The sequence below is a fragment of the Coenobita brevimanus genome, chromosome 58 (genome assembly GCF_032717465.1).
Source record: "Coenobita brevimanus isolate Jiangsu-jjx chromosome 58, ASM3271746v2, whole genome shotgun sequence".
NCBI lineage: Eukaryota > Metazoa > Arthropoda > Malacostraca > Decapoda > Coenobitidae > Coenobita > Coenobita brevimanus.
The window spans coordinates 6,833,617-6,857,994 of NC_137011.1; positions in this window are offsets into that span (position 1 = coordinate 6,833,617).

Below are 24,378 nucleotides of genomic sequence, written 5' to 3' on the forward strand. Positions count from 1 at the left end.
CAATTACCTGCAAGACTATAACGACGTGGCAATATAAAGCCTATTTAGTATGAGGACATCAGGAACTAAACAGCAGCTTGAGTGCAAAAGAATAAGCTTGGACATGATAAAGTACAGTCAACTACAAAACTCCGTTCGCCTCTTCTGCCTCTCTCAGCGCTGGATTAGTAGATACTTGCATGAGATAGAGGGGGAAAGGTACATATCATTACCCACACATGGATCATAAAGTGCACCTAAACCCACTGCGTCACATTCAAGCGTCCATGAATCTAGTGATGAAAGAGAGGCAAGGGAGGCGAACGGACTTAAAGTTAACAATACATCTTTAACAGTGATACAGTGTTAGATATGAGGAACAAGCTCTGACAATCGCTACAGAAAGAACTATCTTATATATGTTTAACTCCCTCAATCCGATGGCGTACTTCTATATTTATTTCTTGGTACCATCAATCAATTTGGCTACATTTATGGTACTATTCCCGTCCTCTCGAAGCAACAGCGGGTACTTATGTTTCGTGTGTGTGTGTGTGTGTGTGTGTGTGTGTGTGTGTGTGTGTGTGTGCATCCAGCTTTTATCCGACTTTTACCTAACTTGAAGGATTGAGGGACAACAATGGAGCAACTCTATTGTTTTTATTAGGAAGGTACGTCAAAGGTTAAAGGTCACAAGGCTTGATTAAACGTTGACCTAGTAAGGCTAACTTCAACAGTTTTCATTCGATTTAGACCAAACTTGGTGGAGTGATTGAGAGTAAGGTAAGAACGAAGGGATTCAGTTCTGAGAGCAATCAGTCAAAGGTCAAGGTCACAAAGCAAGGGCAATGTCCGACCCACGTGGACAAAGCAACCAAATCAATTTTTATATGATTTAGGCTAAAATTTAGTGGAAGGGTTGAGGATCAGCCAAGGAATTGACCAATTATTTGTGAAAACAGTATATCAAACATTAAGGCCACATGGCTAAGTGAACTTATTTTTTTTATATATAATTCCTACATGGACCAAACTTTATTGGAAGCTTCAGGGTATGACAAAGATAAAGAGGTTCAATTTTGAGAAAGGTCAAAGGTCAAAGGTCAAAGGTCAAATGACAAGTTCATCGGGTCTAATGCCATTTCTCCATCTTGAATTCGGAGTTGTGACACTAGATTAACACTAGAATAGGATGCTAGTCATGAAGAAGTGCTGTAGAGAGGATGTAGAGCTATAGCCTTGTCTTTGTCACTGAGCTATGTGATGAAGTAAGCAAAAAAAAAAAAAAGAAAAAAAAAACATACTTATGGTCAGGTCACTGTAAAAGGTATATAGCGATCCCTGTTTTTCTCATCACCACTCCTAGATTTCTAAACAAGCATTCCCATTCCAATTACCATTACCATTTCCATTCTTATTCCCAGTCCCATTACCATTCGCATTTCCAGTCGTTTTCATTCCCATTCCCATTCCTCTCCGAGTCACATTCCCCCATTTCCATTCTCATCGCCATTTCATTCTAAACAAGTAATTCCATTCCCATTCCCATTTCCATTCTTATTCTCATCATTCCCATTATCACCACCACTCCCATTACCACCACCATTCCCATTACCACCACAAATCTCAATCTCATCATTCTCATTACTACCACCATTCCCATTACCACCACCACTCCCATTACCACCACCATTCCCATTACCACCACCACTCCCATTACCACCACCATTCCCATTACCACCACAAATCTCAATCTCATCATTCCCATTACCACCACCATTCCCATTACCACCACCACTCCCATTACCACCACCATTCCCATTACCACCACCACTCCCATTACCACCACCATTCCCATTACCACCACCACTCCCATTACCACCACCATTCCCATTACCACCACCACTCCCATTACCACCACCATTCCCATTACCACCACCACTCCCATTACCACCACAAATCTCAATCTCATCATTCCCACAACCACCATATCCGTAATTTCCACCACCATTCCCATTCCCACCACCATCGTCCTCATTCACCAACACTCCAGCACTTTTCTCAACCTAGTACCAAGAAGTCACCCGAAAACATTGCGGCTCTTCCCTGAACGATCACTTACGCCTCGCTGAGCACTAAAGGCATTGGAAGCGTTCGGGTTCCAGTTAACTTCGTTCCGGTTTCTTTTTTCTTCGTTCTTTTTTTTTTTTGGTTTTGTTTTTTTGAAGGGGGAGTCGACCCGAAATTACCGCTAGTTTAATAATGTTGATAACTTTTTTTTGTTAGTTATTTCTTGGTTTATTTTGATAATAATTATTATTAATCTACTAGTACTAATGGTAGTGGTAGTAACAGTAGTAGTAGTAGTAATAGTAGTAGTAGTAGCAGTAGTAGTAGTAAGAGTAGTAGTAGTCAAGTAGTAGTAATAGTAGTAGTAGTAGCAGATGAAGAACACGAAAAAGAAAAGAGGTAGTAACAGTGGTAGTTGTAGTAGTAGCAATAGCAGTAGTAACAGTGGTAGTAGCACTAGTAGCAGTAGTAGTAGTAACACTGGTAATAGTAGCCGTAGTTGCAATAGCAGTAATGCTACAAGCAGTAGTAATAGTAATAGTAGTAGTAGTAGTAGAAGCAGTAGAATATCCACAGTGTATAATAGTGTTAGTAGTAGTAGTAGTAGTAGTAGTAGTAGTTGTAGTGTATCCATAGTGAAGGAGGTGACAGACATTCTCATTAACTCCTTCAGCACCAAAGTCTTTTACTAAATATAAATAAAACAGCTTGAAGGTAGCAAGAATAAATTTAGAAATGCATTAGTATTGATAATGGGTCCATGGAATTGGTTTATATCTATCTGTCTATCTATCTATCTATCTCTCTCTCTCTCTCTTTGTCACTGCCAGTCTGTCTGTCTGACTATCTTTATCAATCTATCTATCTGTCTGTCTCTGCTTGTCTGTCTGTCTATTTGTCTATTTATCTATCTGTCTGTCTGTCTGGCTGTTTGTCTGTCTATCTGTCTATCCATCTATCTATCTACCTATCTATCTATTTATCTTTCTATATATGTCAATCTATCTATTGCCAGACACCTTAATCCCTCAAGGGCTGGCCACAGACAAATAGCCTCCACATCACCCAACCCTCTACCTCCGTCCATAAATCCTAATAAATCAGCACCACATGCATATTAAATACCACACCCATTTCCATCCCCCATTTCCTTTTTATGAATGGAGGACACCTGTAATCTTGTGAATGGATTATTAATATTTTCTTCTATTTGCTTTTCCTTCCTCTGTTCATCTTCTGGCTAAAAAAGAAACTACTTCACCCTTGGGGCATGTCTGTCGCTCTCCTCCCTGTCGCATCATGTCAGAGAGAATCGTTAATGGACAGGGAGACGCACCTGGCCTCTCTCATTCAGGAACATTAACCAGCAGAGGAGACTAAGGAGGAGGAGGTGGCCGAGTCGATAGAGAGGTGGTCTGCTGTCCTGGTGGATGTGGGTTGGAATTTCGGCTGCGGCAGGGAATACATAAAAGGTGTTGCATTTCATTAGGGTAGACTTAACTGATCTACCATGCAAACAACCAAATGTGATAAAAACACCCTGTTAATATCAATACACCAGTCCTGTATGAGGCAACCCTAACATGTGTTCAGTATGGACAGTGGGCATTAGCGCCGAAGTGGTGATATGTGATGTGTATGGTACATAGGAGGGTTGCTGGATCTCAGGGAACGAGCTGTTAAAGTTTATACCCGGAGTCGGACATATGAAAAAAGAAAAGAAAAAAAGAGCAATCCGAGATTGCAAACCTACGCCAAGACGAGGTGTGTGGTAGATCTTATGGAGATGTTATCCTGTAATATTTGTGCAAGCACTGTAGGCATTATTTATCGAGTCAGAAGCGAAAATGAAATTACCAGTGTCCAGCAATGTTAGAGAATCATTTTAAAAATTCCTGGGTCCGAATTATGATCCTAATCACCATCAAAATCTAATGGATTGTTCCTTGGGCCATACTCTACCCCTAAAAAAAAAAAAAAGCAAAATCCCTTCATAAGATTTTGAGTAATCCTGGTAACAGACAAACGGACAGACAAACAAACCAACGGCGACAAAAACATCACCTCCTTGGCGAAGGTGAAGAATAGGGAAAGAAGAAAGAAAGGAAAGGAAAGGAAAAAAAAGAAACAAGAGGAAAGGAAAGCATAGAGGAAGCAAGAAAAGGAAGGGAAAGGAAGAGAAGAAAGAAAAGTATTAGGAAGGAAAAGAAGAAAGAAAAGTAAAGGAGAGGAAATCCAAGAAAGAAAAAAAAAACGAAAGGAAATGTAAAACAAGAAGGAAAGGATGAAGAATACTATTAAGTGAATGTTCATCCTGGTGTGTCCCTTCATAACCGCCTAGCCCTGACAAAGAACACACACAGGCCCAAAGCTCTTGCTGGTGTTAATATGTATTGCAGAGACAGCTGGTTGAGTGGGAGTGTTGCAACGATGAGATTTCACTCCTATTACCTTACCGTTTACCTGTTACCTTACCTGTTACCTGTAACCTTGTCTGTTACCTTATCTGTTACCTTACCTGTTATCTTGCCTGTTACCTGTTACTTTACCGTTTACCTGTTATCTGTTACCTTACCTATTACCTTACCTGTTACCTGTTACTTTACCCGTTACCTGTTACCTTACCTGTCACCCTACCTGTTACTTTACCTTTTACCTGTTACCTGCTGCCTTACCTTTTACCACTTACTTGTTATCTATTGCTTGTTACCTGCTAGCTTACCTGTTACCTGTTGTCCATTACCTCATCTCATAACTCGAAGGTTAAAATACTACCTTGGGACCTAACACTTCCACAGGCGAAAAAAATAAAAGACAAAATTAATCTTTCAATCAAATGATGTTGTTCTCTTTTATTTTTGCCATCTCAAGATGATTTTCCTCACCTTAAGACACACTTCAAGTAGGGAAGGGGTTAGGGAAGGCTTCATCTAACCCCTCCAGCTCGAAAAACCTCCTCTAAGTTGAATCTAGGCATCAGAAAGTAGGAAGAATTTGATCAAGGAGGGATGGGAACGTGTGCGAGAGAGCAAGAATGTAGTTTTGGGTTTGACAGATGCAGTTCCTTCTCTCCCTCCCTCCCTCCCTCTCTCTCTCTCTCTCTCTCTCTCTCTCGGGATGCCCTGGTTGCCCTAATAGCTGAGAGGCAAAAGTAAAAAAAAAAAAAAGATTAGGGCTCTATTTTTGCCAACCGATTTTTTTTCTTTTTTCTTTGGTTATATTTGTTTCTGGAAAAAAAAAAAAAAGCCTGGTACCACTGCGAGACCAATTTCAAGACAAATTCAATATCGTATAACATGCCACGACTGGTTAGTAGCTGAGAGAGAGAGAGAGAGAGAGAGAGAGAGAGAGAGAGAGAGAGAGAGAGAGAGAGAAGTTTGATGCTCTAAAAACAGGAAAATTTTAAAAACCATATGGTGCAAAAATTTTACACACCAAATTTTCGGCTGAAGTATAGTGTTCTCGCTCGTTTCGCTCGCACGGAGAGTAAATAATGCGTCACCGGATTGAAGGGACTAATATTGTGCACGAATATCTAGCTGAGCATTTCTGTTGCACTAACTCGATTTCACTGTTCTTCCCGTATCTCATAGACTGAAGGTTGAGATGGTGACTTGCAATCTAAATTTTACCAAAGGGCTATATAATATTAAAGCAGTGTAATTAAATAATCTACTAGTTGCATCACTGTCATCGTCATCATCATCATTATCATCATCACCTTTTCCCAAATCATCATTACCATCATCATCATCATCATCCTCTCCCAAATCATCATCATCATCACCTTTTTCCCAAATCATCATCATCATCATCATCATCATCATCATCACCTTTTCCAAAATCATTATCATCATCATCATCATCTTCATCTTTTCCCAAGTCATCATCATTATTATCATCATCATCATCATCACCATCATCATCAATATCATTTCCCAATTCATCATCATTATCATCATCACCTTTTCCGAAATCATCACCATCATCATCACCATCATCTTATCCCAATTCATCATCATCATCATCTATTACAATATCTCTCAGTACTGATATACACACCATCACCACCACCACCACCATCATCATCATCATCATCCAGGCCTTTCTTCTCACCATTTTAGGCATAATAATAAAAAAAGAGACGCCCTAATACTGAAAGGGCTGATTAAAGTGTATGAAAATAATTTGATGAAAGTAAGGAATTATAAACAAAAATCATCGTGTTACTGAATAAATAAAAACCTTCACACTTGCACTTCCCCATCATCAGACATACTGCTTTTGTCCTTATCTTTCTCCCCCTCTTCTCCTTCTCTTCCTCTTTCTCCTCTCCTCTTCCTCTTTCTCCTCTCCTCTTCCTCTTTCTTCTCCTTCTCTTTCTCTTTCTCCTCTCCTCTTCCTTTTTCTTCTCTCCTCTTCCTCTTTCTTCTCCTTCTCTTTCTCTTTCTCCTCTCCTCTTCCTTTTTCTCATCTCTTTCTCTTCCTCTTTCTCTTCCCTTTCTCTTCTCCTTTGTCCTCCCTTTCTCTTCCTCTTTCTCCTCCCTTTCTCTTCCTCTTTCTCCTCCCTTTCTCTTCCTCTTTTTCCTTCCCTTCTCATCCTCTTTCTCCTCCTTTTCTCTTCTTCTTTCTCCTCCCTTTCCCTTCCTTTTTCTCCCTCCTTTCTCTTCCTCCTCTCCTCTCTTTCTCTTCTTTTTTCTCCTCACTTTCTCTTCCTCTTTCTCTTCCCTTTGTCATCCTCTTTCTCCTCTAATTCTCTTCCTCTTCTTCCTTTCTCTCCCTATTTACCTTCTCTCCTGGGACGCGGAATTGGAATGGTGTAGGAATATCTGGTTGAATGAGTCTTGCAGTAACACGATTTCACTCTTATTTCTTCATCTAAATCATTCGTTGTAATTATACGTGATGACCCAGAGACAGTATTAACTAAATGAAATACAGGTAGGTAAATAAGTGTAGTTGAATGTAATTAACCACTTTGGCACGACGATCTGTTTAATGAATGTTTACCAATACCTATTTTATGCAGTTCTAGGTGATTGCCTTAGAAGTGAAATTGTTAATGAATGATGTATAATTTCTCCACTTTCGAGTATCTCTTCAAAAATAAATACAATCAACCGAGAGTAACAATAGACAGAAAATAATACAATCGACCGACTAAAATAGATAGAAAATAATACAATCGACTGACTAAAACAGAAAACAATACAATGGACCAACTAAAATAGATAGAAAATATTAAAAATTCGACCGACTAAAATAGAAAATAATATAATCGACCGACTAAAATAAATAGAAAATAATATAATCGACCGACTAAAATAAATAGAAAATAATATAATCGACCGACTAAAATAAATAGAAAATAATATAATCGACCGTCAGTAAACAGAAAATATATATCCATTGTTTTGAAGGACTAATGTAAAGAAATCCATCTGCCACCAGCAATAATATCCTGGTGTTAAAGAGGGAGCCTTCATGTGGTGGCAGTGATATATTTGGGTGGTGGACCTGCCTGGTTATACAAACGTCCCTCAGCTTCTTCCCTATCTTCCCAAAAGGTGGATGGTGAGCTGTTGGAGAGGGGAAGCTTCAATCTGCTGTCCACTGGGTTCACGTTGAGATGAGCCTGGGGTTGCAATTACTACTACTACTACTACTACTACTACTACTACCACCACTCCTACTACCCGCGTACCACTCTCACTTCCACCTCTACTCTCACTCTGACTTCCACTCCCACTCTTCTCACTCTGACTACCACTCCTACTCCTACTCTCACTCTGACTACCACTCCCAGTCCTACTACTACTTCTACTACTACTACTACTACCATGAACATCACAATGAAGGAAGTCTTTGTACTCAGGCACTGAAAGCTCTTCCCTGTGTTAGAATGTTGCAGAGTTAAATGCGTCTCTTGCAGTGCTACGGTATGATTTCACTGCTATTACTTCATCTGGTGGAGTGAACGTTCAGATAACACTTATAACCTGAAATACTTAGAGACAAGAGGAAATACAGGTACATCACGATCACTACACGCTTTTCACTCTAACCTGGCCCAAAATTGCCTTCTCCCCACCTTGAATGCTGAGTTGTAGCAATAGGTTAACACTTGAATATGGTGCTAGTCAAGACGGAGTGCTGTGGAGAGAATAGAGAGCTGTAGTGTTGTTTTTTTTCTGCCACGATGTGAAATAAGCTGTAGAAGGACGAGAATCTGAGCCAGGTTAGAGTAAAAGTAGTATAGTTTCCTTATCCTCTTCCCCTCGGCGAGACTATGGAAGACAGTGTTGTTATACGGGCAGGCTAATAAGGTGGTTCAGCAGTGTGTGTGTGTGTGTGTGTGTGTGTGTGTGTGTGTGTGTGTGATAAGCCAACATCTGTCTGTTTCCAACTTTGTTCTTCGCTTCCCTATCGTCATGGAGTTAGGGAAATTAGAGATCGCTATAGTACAGGCAATTGCTAAAGTCAGTTCACCTTTCCTGCCTCTCTCTCTGTCTTATTGCTGGATTCATAGGCTCGTATTCTCCCCGATTAAGAAGTTCCCTGACACATCTTGCTTAGCTATTTATTTTTGAGATTTGGTTGGTAGAGTATGGCGATATTAGAAGGATTAATTCATTACAGAGGGAAGTAAGGTGCAACAAACAAAATAAATTGCTTAAGAAAAGGTGTTAGGGAATGGACTGAGAGGTGACCGGATTTATGCATTTATTGTACTTTAAGTTTCATACTCTCTTCTGTTAAGGAAGCTTCCTAGCACCCCATTCTTAGCTATTTATTTTTGGATACAGCTTGTTAACATCAATGTGTGTGTTATTTATGCTGAGTGTGGTGGTATTTCATTGATTTAAGTGACACAGAAGAGGATAGTAAGGAGTAGTAAAATAAATCGTTTAGGTAATGGTGTTAGGGAAGTTCCTAAACCAACAAAAATACCGGCCTAGCGGACATGCACGTGCATATTAGTTAGCTTCTAATTTCCATCCATCCCGTGACGTCTGCTCTTTATTCATTTATTCTTCCTACCTCCAGACGATTCTATTCAGCGTTGGAAAGAGATTATGGGGGTGTGAGGGTAGATAAAGACAAAATCTCACTTCTCCAGCTCTAAAAGTCTCTCCAACTTTGCGTCTGTCTTCCTGTCTGTACAGTATTTCCTTCTGCCTATGACCTCCAATCTTTGAAATGTAGTGTGTCCAGGCATCTCGAAATGAACTGATCTTGAATTTGGCGTTTTTGTTTTTAAGGGAACAAGTTTTTCTGACAGCCTTTGGTTTCTTGTTCCTTGCATAAAAAAACAGATACAATATACGTAACAAAAGTAAACAGGATTAATATATAGGCCTCGAAAGATAAATAAAATTACATAATGTGAAAAGGAAGTTGCATAAGGTGTCCTGATGGTGTGGAAATGACAAATCTTGCATAATGTTAGAATGGTTCAAGGATTATTTTGATGGTGCAAGGATGTGTTATGATGGTGCAAGGATATATTGTGATGGTGCAAGGATGTATTATGATGGTGCAAGGATATATTGTGATGGTGCAAGGATATATTGTGATGGTGCAAGGATATACTATGATGGTGCAAGGATATACTATGATGGTGCAAGGATATGATGATGCAAGGATATATTACAATGGTGCAAGAATATCCGGTCGAATGTGTTTGTTGCACTAATACTATTTCAGAATTATTAGTTAGTCGCGTAATATGGACTTTAAAATTATACGTATGACCCAATGCAGGGAAATACAGGTGAGTGAAATACAGGTACAATTGCAGACATAAATTTTGATCCGCTTCCTCACGATAATTAACGATGAGGTGAGCGATGATTTTCGACATTCAGCGATAATTTAGTAGGAGACAAACAATTTTCTCAGAATACTGTGTGGAAGTTTCACAATTCTTGGACTAAAAAGTGATCTGCAATAAAGTAAAGACAGGTATTAAAGTTAAAGCCGCCTACCATTAGCAAGATTGGTATAAAAATTACGTTTGGAATTGACAGGGTAAATCATAATGCTTCGTGTTAAATGAGGTCGTTCTATTTCTTTTTTTTATCTGACGGAACTGGGCCACTCACTGCATGAATAGTAAGTCCTGGTTGCGTGATATTCAGTAAGCGTTAAGGTAAGAGGTGGGAATGAGTGTCCTTGGTTACTAGTCAAATCAGCCCTCCAGTCTGACAACACCTGACCATCAACTGAGCTGAAAGGAATTAGGAATCAGGCGAAAACAAACGGACTACAGTGCTGGAAAATTAAAAGCAATAATTAATATCAAATGCTACGGGAACTTCTGGTTGAATGCTCGTAATGCAGTGACACGATTTCACTCTCTGCTTCATCATTTAGAATCTGAGAAGTGAAATAAATGATACGGCCTAAAATACAAACGACGGAAGGGATTTTGGAGGTATTTAAGCTGTATTAAATCTTCTGACTCAAGCAAGGATAAAATAAAAAAGTTGGAAATGTTATTGAAGTCAGTTTAAGGCGAAAAGAACCTTCTACGTTTAGCAAAAATAATAACAGATCAAATTATCCAGAAACATAGCGACGTGGTGTTCTAAATTTTGGCCCTCACCAAATCTAATCGCTCCTTCCCATTCCCACCCACAGTTAATGCACAGTTGGCCATTCATGAACCAGGGACAGTGTCTGTGTGATGTAGAGGTCTAGCTACAATTCCCGACATTCGTGTGATATCGTTTACTTTGTTATTTAAGCTAATAACTGACACCTCCGTTCACTCATATTAGTGCCGTCAACAAACTCGTGACTATGTGAAGGGTGTCAGGTGTACCAAATGCTAGACCTCTGCTACACTTAGAAAGGTTGTCAAATGTACCAAATATTAGACCACTGCTACACATTGGTGCTGTCCCAGGTTCATACGCTGCCAAATGTACTTTTTTACTCCAAATCGGACCAGGTAGTCATGAGATATTGTCAGTCCTATAACTCTGAGCCTGACTCTTGATTTTGACCTTTGATAGATCAGTACTAAAATTAAATCACTTCTTCGCAGACCCACACACACACTATGTCTGTGCCATTTTTTTTTTTAAATCCAAATTGATTCAGGTATTCGTGATATATTTTATTAGTATACGTACATTAATACATATAAACATAAAGACATATATCAAAGAGAACTTAATTACAGCAACTTCATCTTCTGAGCTGCCAATAAAAAGACGTGTAGATACTGAAAGGTAGAAAGTTATCAGTTGTTTTATTGCTGCAACAACTTTACCTCATCGTCCTTCCCTTCTCTTGTCCACTCTGATGGCTCTGTAGCTGTTCCTTCTACTGGTAAAGCAGAACTGCAAGTATACGATTTGCTTCCCGGCTCATCGCTCAGTCAGTTCAGCATAGACATAGTTACTTCCTCGTTAAATAAAATGCTTGCTAAATGAAATAGGTAAAGAGGCAGGCATCCTTCACGTGGTGGCACCTATATAACCAGGCGGCTCCTTTGCCTGGTTGTACAAATGCCCCTAAGCTCCCTATCTGTCCCTCGAAAGATGATGGATTGCAGGAGATGGACAACTTCAGCCTGTAGTCCATCGGGTTCACCTTCAGATCAGTCCGGGGTGACAACGACAAGAAAACCATGTGCAGTCCGCAGGAGTAATGTTTGAGAGAGAGAGAGAGAGAGAGAGAGAGAGAGAGAGAGAGAGAGAGAGAGAGAGAGAGAGAGAGAGAGAGAGAGAGAGAGATCTGGTTGACTGAGCTGCAATGATAGGATTTCAAGGTCTGTTTCATCTGTCTGCCAACTGATCATTTAACGTATACGGCATATAATTACAGTTTGGGAGGTGGAATACAGGAATATAAAAGGACAGGAAGCAGGAATGTTATTATCATCATCATCATCATCATCACGACCTCTCTTCCCAGCTAGAGGTAGGGAGAGGTAGGGTCCAGAGAGGAAGAAGAAGAAGAAAAAAAAAAGCTAGTAGAGGCACAGCTGTCGCAAGTCCGCCAGTAAAAAAAAGTCATGACATTGAAACGTTCATTGGAAAAAAAATTATGGCATTGAAACGTTTATTGAGAAAAGGCATGACACTAAAACGTTCATTGGCAAAAAGTATGGTATTTTGAAACGTTTATTGAAAAAAAAGCCTGGCACTGAAACGTTTATTGGAATAATAGCATGGCAGTGAAACGTTGGCTGAAAACCGTTTTAATGGAGCTGCATCCTCTATCGGTAGCAAGAATAATGCAGAAAAGAAGAGAGCTTTGTTGAAGACCAATTAAGGTGCACAAATTCACCTATCATTAACAGTTATATAATGTTGATGGGTTAAAAGTTAAATTTTTTTTTTTTTTTTAGAATGATGCAGGAATTTCTAACTGAATGACTTTGCACCAGTGGCATGAGTTTGTGTCTCGTTTCTCTGTCATCTGAACATTGAAATTTAACCCTTCAGTATGAGTACATTTTTTTTTATTTTTTTATTAGGAAGCATGTCTAGGAGCGACCTCGTCAGTCAGTCACACACCAACGATTTCCACACGCGTTGTGCTCCACCGTACTTCACTTTAACGAAGCCCCATATGGTCCTGTATCTAACATTTTTTCCCCTTGATATTTAAGTGTTCCTATCATCAATCGACTATTCCAACTTGAGAAAGAGATGCAGTAATAACGGGATATAATTAAGACAACATCCGTTCTAAAAGTCTCCCCTAAGTTAAGTAAAACTGTCTATAGTAAGTATAGATGTGGTATAAAACGTCTCATTGTAGTCGAGGCGTTAAAGTATAACCATGGATAGCATATTGTTAGCATGAATAATATGCTAAATAAGACCTGATGCTTAAATATTCTAAGCTGTTATTGATACTGAAATGGTGTGGGAATATCTGGTTGAATGGTTCTTCTGCAATAATACAATTTCACGCTCTCGCTCACTTCTCTGACATTAAACCATTGAAATAACTGACACTGAAACGCAAAGAAAGGAAGAGTTATTGAAAATCTTGCTGTATGAAATTATAGATTGATAGGAAAAATTGCATACAAAGGACATGATTAACCTCTTTGCGCCCCACGTCCCCAAGATGGGACGGAACCGGGCATTTTAAAAATTTAACAAAGAAGGGAACCCCGGGATAGGGCCCTTTGAGCTTGAGCCGACAGGCGTACGGCGGTAAGCTTAGCACCCTTCCAGCAAAATCCCTCGCCCAGGAACTTTGGGAGCTAAGGGGTTAACGGAAGCCAGAATCATGAACAAAAGATGGAACAGATGAAGAATTTAATTTAAAGTGGCCTAAAACAGGTGCTCCTTTAAAAACTCACGCTGTTCAGTCGGCTAGTGTGGGAGTGCGTCTTTCAGTGGGTGTCAGAATAAATAGGGTAAACTCAACACTGACTAAGCCGTCCCCATAACGCGAGAAAACACCTGATGGAGTGGAAGTATATGGCACACTTAATCGATTTTTAGTAATTCTTAAGCCTGTAATCTCGACGAAGCTCCCTAATAGTCCGTCAGGTGAACCCCCCATTTTTAGCCAACCGGTACCAAAAAGATGGCAAAGGCTCATTGGTTTCATTTGAAAGGTATATTATTCAGGAACTCATTTTGCCCTGGTAGCAGTCTGGATTTCACAGCTTTCATATTTTTATCGCCTATTGAACAGACCACCTATTGGCGAATAAATCCCGCCAAATGCGGTAAAGCCTGTATGCGGCACATTCATATCAGAACTGCATGTCATGATTCTACATGGTATGTCAAGTGCCTTTTACTTTTTTAAGTTTTAATTATGGCCATTTAATGCTACTGTAGTAAAAAGTTTGGTCAAATCAAAACATGTTGTACTTTTTGAGCCAACATTTTATAATGCCAATAATCTACACATTGCTATATCTTTGCAATCAGATAAGTTATTGATATTTAAAATTACTGTTTTCATATTCAATACATCCATATTCAGACAGAGGGATCACATGTAGCAATTATTATTCAGCATATAATTATGACTGTATAGTATAGGTGACCATGGTGACACATATATACTGACTATTCTAGTCAGATCTCATGATAAGCTGAGTTGGTATCTTGATTGTTACAATTTAGGAGGTTAAATGAATGAACTAGAACTAAACACCATCTTTAATTGAATATTGTTTCATTGCACTAGACACAGTATTAAAATGTACAAACACACTACATAATGTTCTCAGTAATTCTTGTCATTTGCAATACTTTCAGGGTAATTCAAAGTCAAGTTCTTCCATTTCAGCATCATCGTCCATCACTTGTGGGTCATCGTCTTCATCATCCTGTGGCTGGTTGTCACAGTTTCTCAACTTACATAGTTCAGAGCACTTCATGTTATTAACCATGCATGTACACTGTGGGAGGCGACATGACCTTGAACAGCTGCAGGCCAGGAGTTCCAATACAGAATCGGGTGCAGGAGCGCCATCCAGCCAGTCAATTTTTAATTCCTCTTTCCCATCTTTTGCTTCAACTTTCCAACCTCGACCTCTAGGTGATGGTACTTCTGGGTAAGCTTCTAGACTTCTTCGCCAAACACCGGCCTGGTAGTTGGCCCTACATGCATGTTTATGAAGGGCATCTGCACATGGTGGAAGCTGGTGCGGTTCAACACAGCCTTTCTTACTGCTGAAAAATGATACCGCAGTTCATTTACTTTTCGGACGCTCGTTTTGGTTGCATACATTTGACATGTAAATGCCTCCAGGTTGTTATGAAGTGAGTCTGAGACATCCCACACAGTTCCAAGATCTGCGAATGTGGACTGGAGCTCTGTGTCCTGCTTTAGCAGCTTCAGAGAAGCTATCTTTCCTCGGCCTGCAAGGGAGCTCACGCTGTCACATCAAGTGTATGCATGCATCCCAAGTAAAGCTTTGCATACCAATGGTCCTAGTGTAGTGTACACTTTCTGTACATCTATGTAAGATACCCTTGCCAAAGTTCCACACTTAAGATACAGGTGTGTATCTATGTCGTCACAGAATGCAAGTGCCAACAAAAACACATCTGTATCATCAGCTACAAGTACAACTGAATCAAATATTAGGGAAAGATCAATAGTGGCTGCATTTGATTCCTTGTATCTTAAAATGTATGGAAAGATAGTTTATTTATGTTATTATCACATACGGTTGCTAAGATACGACGATAAGTCGGTTTTCAAAATTTATCTGGCGGCTCAAACAGTACAAAATCTTTTGATTTGACCAAACTTGGTGCTATAATGGCATTACATGAACAAAGTAAAAGGCACTTGACATACCATGTAGAATCATGACATGCAGTTCTGATATGAATGTGCCGCATACAGGCTTTACCGCATTTGGCGGGATTTATTCGCCAATAGGTGGTCTGTTCAATAGGCGATAAAAATATGAAAGCTGTGAAATCCAGACTGCTACCAGGGCAAAATGAGTTCCTGAATAATATACCTTTCAAATGAAACCAATGAGCCTTTGCCATCTTTTTGGTACCGACAACCCCCTGTACCTGATGGACTATAACACCTCCTCCTTAGCGATTTCGTTTGGAATCCGGCTGGTTAATAACTTTTTGTACGTTATTCATGGAGGATATGGCGATACTGGCATGATTTTAGTAACACAGAATAGGACAGTAAGGCGTAATAAGCAAAATAAATAGCTTGGGAAAAAGTGTTAGGGAGCTTCTTTACCCGATGAGGATAAGGACTCGTATGTAACCTCTACCGTTCATTAATTTTCGCCAAAGTTTAATGAAATATTTTGGAGATAAAAAAGAAAGTAGAAAAGTATGTTATTGTGCTAAAAGGGTTATATTTTACACAACGAAGGGCCAGTCTTAAGCTAAGTAAAATCGTCTGATAGTGGCAATAATAGATGACAAAAAAGCGTCTTGGTAGTGAAGGATTAGTAGCTATTATTTATATTAGAATGCTGCAGCGATTTTTGGTTCAGTGATGCCGTGATGCGATTTCATTCTCTCTCTGTCTCTCTCTCTCTCTGAAATCATTAATACAATATACTGTTTTGTTATCGTGGTCCTAGGCTCTTCTAAAATGCGAACCAAGTGGACTACAGGCTTCAGATTTCCCTCTCCTTCAGTCCACCATCCTCCTCGCGGTAGATAGGAGCCAATAAAAATCAATATTTGTTTATCCATCTATCTATCAATATGTGCCAATGACAGTCTCTACCTATCGATTTATCTGTCTATCTAACCTATAACCAGGCATCGGTTCCGTCTGGGTATATCACTACCACCACACGAAGTACCTAATACCACCCTCTCCAGGACCAAATAAGGAATGAAACTAATGTTTGCGAAGTAATATACGTAGACATGAAGGACCAGATCAATGGACACAATTCCTTCACCCCTATGGCGTTCTTTATATTATACTTTTATCATCATATTTTTTTTCTGATTATTCGAGTTTTTTAGGACTGGGAGGGGGTTAAATATATTTCCAAAAACGCTAACAAAAGTCCCTCCCTAAGTTTTATACAATTCTTTTGCTGGTTACTTGGGAAAACAATCTAAAATATGTCACAATACTGAAGGGATTAAGTTAAATAAAACCATCTGTCATTAGGAAAATAGAGATTGTTTGTGGTGTTTAGAAAGGAGCGAAATGTTTGGCAGAGACAGGACCATATGGAATTTGTTAACGTGAAGGATGATATAGGTTTGTTTACATGGAAACAACCTATCTATCTATCTATTGCCAGACGCCTTAATCCCGTAAGGGGTGGCCACAAACAACTAGCCTCCATGTCGCCCTGTCCCCCGCCATTTCACTGCCCTGCTCCCAGCTCACCCCCCCCTCCCTCTCTTATACCATTCCAAACAAACTTCATGTTTACATCCTTGGGCAGCTAAAGTCAAATATCATATGGGGATTTAGTGGCTTAAAACTGCATAAAATTAATAATAAAATAAAAAGGTGTAAAAAAGAAAGATCGTCAGAGGTACATCTTAACCTTTTCCAGCTACTGACATCAAATGAGAAATAGACTCCAGTTACATGCGCATTGAAAGACTAGCTCGGAAACACCAGGCCACCGATGTTTCTATCCTTCAGTACCCTGCTCCATATTCACTTGATCCTAAATAATTTTTCTCATAGGTTTCTCCATTGCTTCAGAATATAGTCAAGGATAAAAGTTTGCCTAATATTTCACCTCTTCTTATCTATCCCTCGTTACCTATCCCGTATCTACCCCTGTTCTATATCATTTTATATTATGCCTTTTCTCCTGTTCCAAATTCAGAAGTCAGGGGCAAAAAATTCTACTCCAATGAATCTTTTTTTACATATAGGGCCCGTCCATCACTTACCTCCCTGACGCATCATAGACAAAATCATCAGTGGGAGGAGAAATATACCAAGCCTCCCTCAGCTCGGGAATATTAGCCAGCAGAGGAAATTGAGAGAGAAGGGGTAAAATATTAAGCCAGTTTTTTATCTCAGACTGCGTAGTAGTAGTAGTAGTAGTAATAGTAGTAGTAGTAGTAGTAATAGTAGTAGTAGTAGTAAAAGTAGTAGTAGTAGTAGTAGTAGTAGTAGTAGAGAGAGAGAGAGAGAGAGAGAGAGAGAGAGAGAGAGAGAGAGAGAGGGTGTTAGGGAGCAGTATGGGCATATTTTTTCTTAACTCCAGTTCTTACTCTTGAGGTAGCTACTTAACCGTGACCCTAAGGTACTGAAGGAGTGCAGCCCCCTTGTTACTGTGGCTGTAAACTGTTCCTTAATTGCTGCTTTGGTGCTGTTTATTCTCTCTCTGCTACCTGCTTAATTAAAGGCAAGAGGGTACTGTGAGAGAGAGAGAGAGAGAGAGTACTGTTTTGTTTATGTATATGTGTGTGTAAAAGAGAGAACTACATTATGTCTCTCAGTTCCTCCTCCACCTCTTCCTCCTTCTCCTCCTCGTCTTCCTCATTTCCTACCATTCCGCCTTTTCTTCCTCCCTTTCCTCTTCCTTTCCCCCTTTCCTCTTCTCTACCTCCGCCTCTCAATATACTCAACCTCATTTCGTTCCTTCTCTCACTCCATCTTCCTGCTTCATCTCTTACTAGCTCTCTTCTTTCATCCTTACTCTTCTCTTCTTCCTTTCTCTTCCCACTTTCTCCCCTCCTTCTCTCACTCTTTCTCTGTCGCTCTATTTTATTCAACATGGACCATACGCACTTTTTTCAGTTCCTTCTCACTCCATTCTTTTCTCTCTCTCTCTCTCTCTCTCTCTCTCTCTCTCTCTCTGTGAACCCCAAAATACAACATATCAAATTCCACAGTCACCTCACCAAAAATAGCCAAAAAACAAAGTGCAAAGAAAAAAACAAAAATAGAATTAGTAGGAAGAAGTACTGTACCTGTCATGGATGCGACAGAGAGAGAGAGAGAGAGAGAGAGAGAGAGAGGGAATTTCAGCCTCTCAAAATAAGCGCACCAGATCTTAAGCAAAATTCCACCACAATTTTTCACACCCTCGGAAAGGAATAGGAAAAAAAATATGAAGGGGAGGGTAGACTGAAATAAAATCATGAACATGGCACTTAATTAAGCAAAATTAATCTGGGCCGCTAACAATATTTGTCGGTGTGCCTCGACTTGCTATTTGCCTTTCATTCCTTTTGCCTTAGTTATTGTTGGGAAAGCAGGCAGGGAGGTGGGGTTGGCAGGGGGTTGATGGCAGAGGGTTTGGTCGACAGGGGGATGATTGTTAGGGAGGATAGGTGGTTTGACTGATTGGTTGGTTGGTTGGAAGGGAGAGTCTGATAGTAAGAGAAGAAGGTGTTATATAATCGATTGGATTGATGGGATGAGTTTGATGTACAGAGAGGTAGTTGGTTGGATAGGTTTGGTTGGGAGAGGTTAGATGACAAGGAAGGGTGGGGTTCGTTGAATGGAGAGAGTTTGGTGGTAGGTATGGAGATGAGACGTTGCTTTTACTATGTTAGCTGGTTGGGTGAGGGCTGTTTGGTTGGTAAAGGAGAGTGAGGGAAGGTTTAGCTGGTTTGGGAGAACTTGGTTGGCCATGGTAGGGTAGTTAAGAGGTCACCCTATTTATTATTATGTCCTATATTCACAAAGGTCTGCGTCAAATTATCTAACTTTACATCTAGCCCTAAGAATCATGGAAAAAACAGACACCAGCCTTTATATTCAATTGATAAATGGCGCCTGAAAATAACTTGTAATGTCAACAACGTGAAGACGAAATTGCTCATCAAACTTTAGCCCATCGCCCGGGGTTTCAGTGACATAATTTTAATGAGTTCTAGGAAGGCACCTGTCCTCCTCAGCAACACACCTGCTTCATTACTACACCAGGTCCTCATATGCTTCTATTCCCATCAGTTAATTAAGGAAGCTCGCTAACACCTCTTCCTTAGCTATTTATTTTTTCGTATGGGTAGTTCATGTAGAGCTATACGATGTCTTTGGAGAGTGTGGAGGTACTGGAAGGATTTATGTAACGCAGAAGAGGACGGCACGGCGTAATAACCACAATAAATCGTTGAGGAATATGTGTTAGGGAGCTTTCTTAACTAACAATAGTGCCGGTCATAGCATCTACTTTCCCAGGTACCATTACTACTCTGCATAGTTGTATCTTCATCTCCACACCAGAGTGAAGAAACCTACTTTATTTCCTTTAGGCTGTCCTAGTAGTAGTAGTAGTTGTAGTAGTAGTAGTAGTAGTTGTAGTAGTAGTAGTAGTAGTAGTAGTAGTTGTAGTAGTAGTAGTAGTAGTAGTAGTTGTAGTAGTTGCAGCCCCAGGCTCATCTGAAACGTGAACCCAGTGGATGCAGGCTAAAGATACCCCTCTCATTTGATTCACCCTCTTCCTTTGGGGCGATAGGGAGGGCGTTTAGGGGCTTTTGTTTAGTTATTCTATGGATCTGACTGGCAAAAATCAGTACCATCACGTGATAGCATCACTTCCCAACACCCGTGGCTGCCTTATTACCAACCTATGCAGTTTTACGAGGCTTGCTGTAGTTATGAGCTTTGTTATGTTAAGCAGATCCTGTACTGTCAAGCCATGATATTGTAATATATATGCCTTGCAGCATTTTCTTTCCCACAACAGATAAACAAAGTGAATCTGTTGTCTTCTACTTACGAAATCAATACTAATTACGCCAGAACTCTCAGGATGAAATATTCCTCATTAGATTACCATATTTGAGTTAAAGTATGATGTGCTGCAGCATAATGAATGGAACCCGTGTGTTGTAACTTCATGTACCCCAGTCTAATGTACTCCTGAAAATGCCTGCAATCATTTCTCTCATTTGTGCATCCTTTCAATCATTCCCTGGCCAATCAGCTTCATAAATTATTAATACAGCGATAGTGTTTACTGCTTAACAGAACTCGTCATTATGAGATCAGATTGCTAATATTTAGAGTACCAGAGTATATATTTCTTTGATAAATGTTAGAGGAAAAGAATATATTACGATCTTATTACTAAAGTTGATTACTTGAAGGTGAGAGAGACCCAAATTCACGCAGGTGAGTTTGAATACACCTGTGCATATAGAAAATAGGTTTACTGCATTACACTTTGCATAATATAAAAGCAAAGAGATGGAAAGCTCAGACTTTATTGCTCTTATTTTCCAACATATAAAGTTTAAATATTAGGGGCTCGCTTTTCCCTACGTGATTTCAGGCTTATTAACATTCCTGAAAGAGACCCGTTTCCAAATTTTCCCATGTAAGGAGTCATCGGGGTTACTATAGTTCTTTTACCATAACTTGGCCCAGATTTTCGTCCTTTAGCTTATTTGACTGACTAGATGATGGATGGATGGATGAATGGATAGATGTTAATTATGATACTCTTTTTAATAAGAATCTCAAAAGGCGATTCTGTTTCTGATGTTACTCACGCAGCTCTAATGAATATGTTAATTTTCGACTCAGATTTGGTAAACACAGATTAATTAGTAGCCACTCTCTCTCTCTCTCTCTCTCTCTCTCTCTCTCACACACACACACACACACAGAGTAGACAATAATAGATGTTTATTGTCCCAGCCCGACCACCCTTACCCAGTCATTCAAGCCCCTTCCAAAATTACTGCACATGCACCTTTTTTATCAGCCTTTTTATCTTTTTTTTTCTTTTATCAGCTTTTATATATGGTTACATTGCCACAATTTAAAGATCACTGGACAGAAATGAAAAAAAACAAAACAAAAAAAAAGAGAGAGAAAAATGGCATATACTGACAAAGAAGGGAAGCAAAATCCTGTGTCAAAATGTGAAAAGCAAATTTGTATATTAGTTTGGTACCTGATGATAAAAAAAAATAACCCCCCCTGGAAAATGGTAAAAAAAAAATGGGAAAGAGAAATTAAAAGTTAAAATAAATAATGTGTTGCCAGGGAACATGTAATTCAGGAGGAAAAGTATGAAAAGCAGGCTTGTACAAAAAGAAAAAAAAAATACACACGACAATGAGAAAAAATCAAAAATATATAAGTAAGAAAAATCGAGACAAAAACAAAAAAATAAAAAAATCTGTATATTAAACTGTCACGTTATATTAAAAAAAATATTACCTCAAGAAATAAAAAAGTAGAAATATAAGTAAAAAAAAATTGCTAGAGAGAAACGTAAACTTCACAAGTAAAAAAAAAAGAAAAAAAGAAAAAAAATGCTTACATATTAAATTACCAAGTTCCAATGCAAGAAAATTGTACCTAGAAACTAAAAAGAAAAACAAGTAAAAAATGTGCAACTAAAAAAAAAGGTGTGGATGAAAAATATGAAAAGTAGATTTGTATATTAAATTTCCATGCCATGATGCAGGCAGACAGCACCCAAAATTAATATAGACAGACAGATAGACAGACAGACAGACAGATAGATAGATAGATACATACATACATACATAAATACATACGTAGATGAATAAATGGATAGATACATACATACAAACACAGATGAACAGATAGATAAATAGATAGACGGATAGATACATGTAAATAGACAGGTACATAGATGAATGGACAGATAGATAGGTATAGATAGTTAATAGACAGATTGATAAATGAATAGATAGGTAGACAGAATGATAAGCCGTGGTACAAAGAAACAAAAACGACAGGGGTCCAAACTAAAAAGAAGGACAGAAAAAAGAAACAAATTTTGTATATTAAACTACCACATTATAATGCAAAAAAAAATTACCGTCCCAAGGAAGGTTAAAAAAAATCTAAAATATAAGAAGAAACATATGCTACTTAGAAGCCCCGAGGCAAAAATATGAAAAGCAGGTTTGTATATTAAATTCTCCGACTCGGCAGCGTTCCCAGCTTACTTGATTAAAAAAAAAAAAAGAGAAAAAAGGAAGAAAGAAAAAAAAAGTTATATTACACTGTTGGCTGTGGAGGCTACGAGGTGGTGTGGTGATGGCGGGGTCTGCTTTTGTTTATGTTATGAGAGAGAGAGAGAGAGAGAGAGAGCGTGTGTGTGTGTGTAAGTGTGTGTGTGTGTGTGTAAGTGTGTGTGTAAGTGTGTGTGTAAGTGTGTGTGTAAGTGTGTGTGTGTGTGTGTGTGTGTGTGTGTGTGTGTGTGTGTGTGTGTGTGTGTGTGTGTGTGTGTGTGTAAGTGTGTGTGTGTGCGTTTGTGTAAGTGTGTGTGTGTGTGTGTGTAAGTGTGTGTGTGTGTGTGTGTGTGTGTGTGTGTGTGTGTGTGTGTGTGTGTGTGTGTGTGTGTGTGTGTGTGTGTGTGTGTTTGAGAGAGAGAGAGAGAGAGAGAGAGAGAGAGAGAGAGAGAGAGAGAGAGAGAGAGAGAGAGAGAGAGAGAGAGAGAGAGAGAGAGAGAGAGAAAGAAGGAAGGGGAGAGGGAGAGGAAGGAGTTGGGCATATGTTAAAAAAGGGAAGGTAAAGGTGGACAGCATAAGAGAAGGATGAGGGAGAGAGGGAGAGGGGAGAAAAGGGAGGGAGGGGGGAGGGAGAGAGGGGAGAGTTGGAGGGAGGGAGGGGGTTTGGTGAGGGGTTAGAAAGAAGTGGAGGGTTGAAAGGTGGGGGTGAAGGTGGGGTGGGGGTTTGAGGGAGGATAGTAGGGTAGGAGATACACAGGAAGGGAGAAGGAAGGGGGGGAATGTAAAAGGAGGGGAAAGGGAGAAGGGCCTATGGGGAGAGGAAGCAGATGGGTGGGGGAGGAGCGGGGAGAGAAGGGGTGGCTGGGATGAAAGGAGTTAGGGAATGATGGGTGGAAAGGAAGAACAGTGATGGAAGAAGGAGAGAGGGATGAGGCAGGAGTGGGGAATGAGGAGAGAGGAGGAGAGGGAGGAGGCAGAGACCAAAGAGTGCATAACTGAAGGAAAGGAGAGAGGGGAGGGGGTGAAAAGGGAGAAGTTAGAGGGGATGGGAGAAATGAATGGAGAGAGAGAGAGAGAGAGAGAGAGAGAGAGAGAGAGAGAGAGAGAGATTGTGGGAATCAAGTTTATCTAAAGCAGGGGGAAGGGGAGGGAGAAAGAGGGGGTATATAAGTCAGGGAGAGGAGAGGAGGGGAAGGGGAAGGGGAGAGGAAGGGAGTCTAGTCTAGGGTAGAAAGGGGAGGTGATTGAGTGCGTTTGTGGTAGGGGAGGAGCAAGGAGGAGGAGAAGGAGGGGGTAGGGGGTATTTTTGCTGGGTAAGAAAGGGGAGAGGGGACAATAGAGGGGCATAATCGTGGCGAGAGAGAGAGAGAGAGAGAGAGAGAGAGAGAGAGAGAGAGAGAGAGAGAGAGAGAATATCTATCTCCCCATCTATCTTTATGTATGTATGTATGTAGAAATATAAAGAGAAGGAAAGGAAGGGGGAAATTCATTTATATAAGAGAGAAAAGAAAGAAGGAAAAGCCTGTGATGGGGAGAAGCAAGGAGGTGGGGAAGGAGGGGGAGGAAAAGAGGAAGGAATGAGTCGAGGGAAAAGAATAAGAAAGAGGAGAAAGGGTAAGAGAGAGTGGGAGGGAAGGAATGTTCATTTGTGCTGAAGAGAAGTGAAGAGGACGCAAGAGGTATGTTTGTAGTGGTGGGAGAGAGGAAGGGGTGAAGAGGGAGAGGGAGGCGCTGAAGAGAGGAAGGGGGGGGGGGACGCAGGAGGATGGTGGAGGGAAGAAGTGAGGAAGAGGGAGAAAGGGAAAGAGGGAGGGAAGAAGGGTAGGTAAGCCCGAGAAGAGGATGGAGGGAAAGGAAGGCGAGGGTAGGGGATGAAGAGGGAGGGTGGATGTGCCTTCACGTTTTCTGTTGATGAGGTATCAGGGGTTGTTTATGGGGCACTGGTGTATGTTTATGAAAGCTTCAGGGT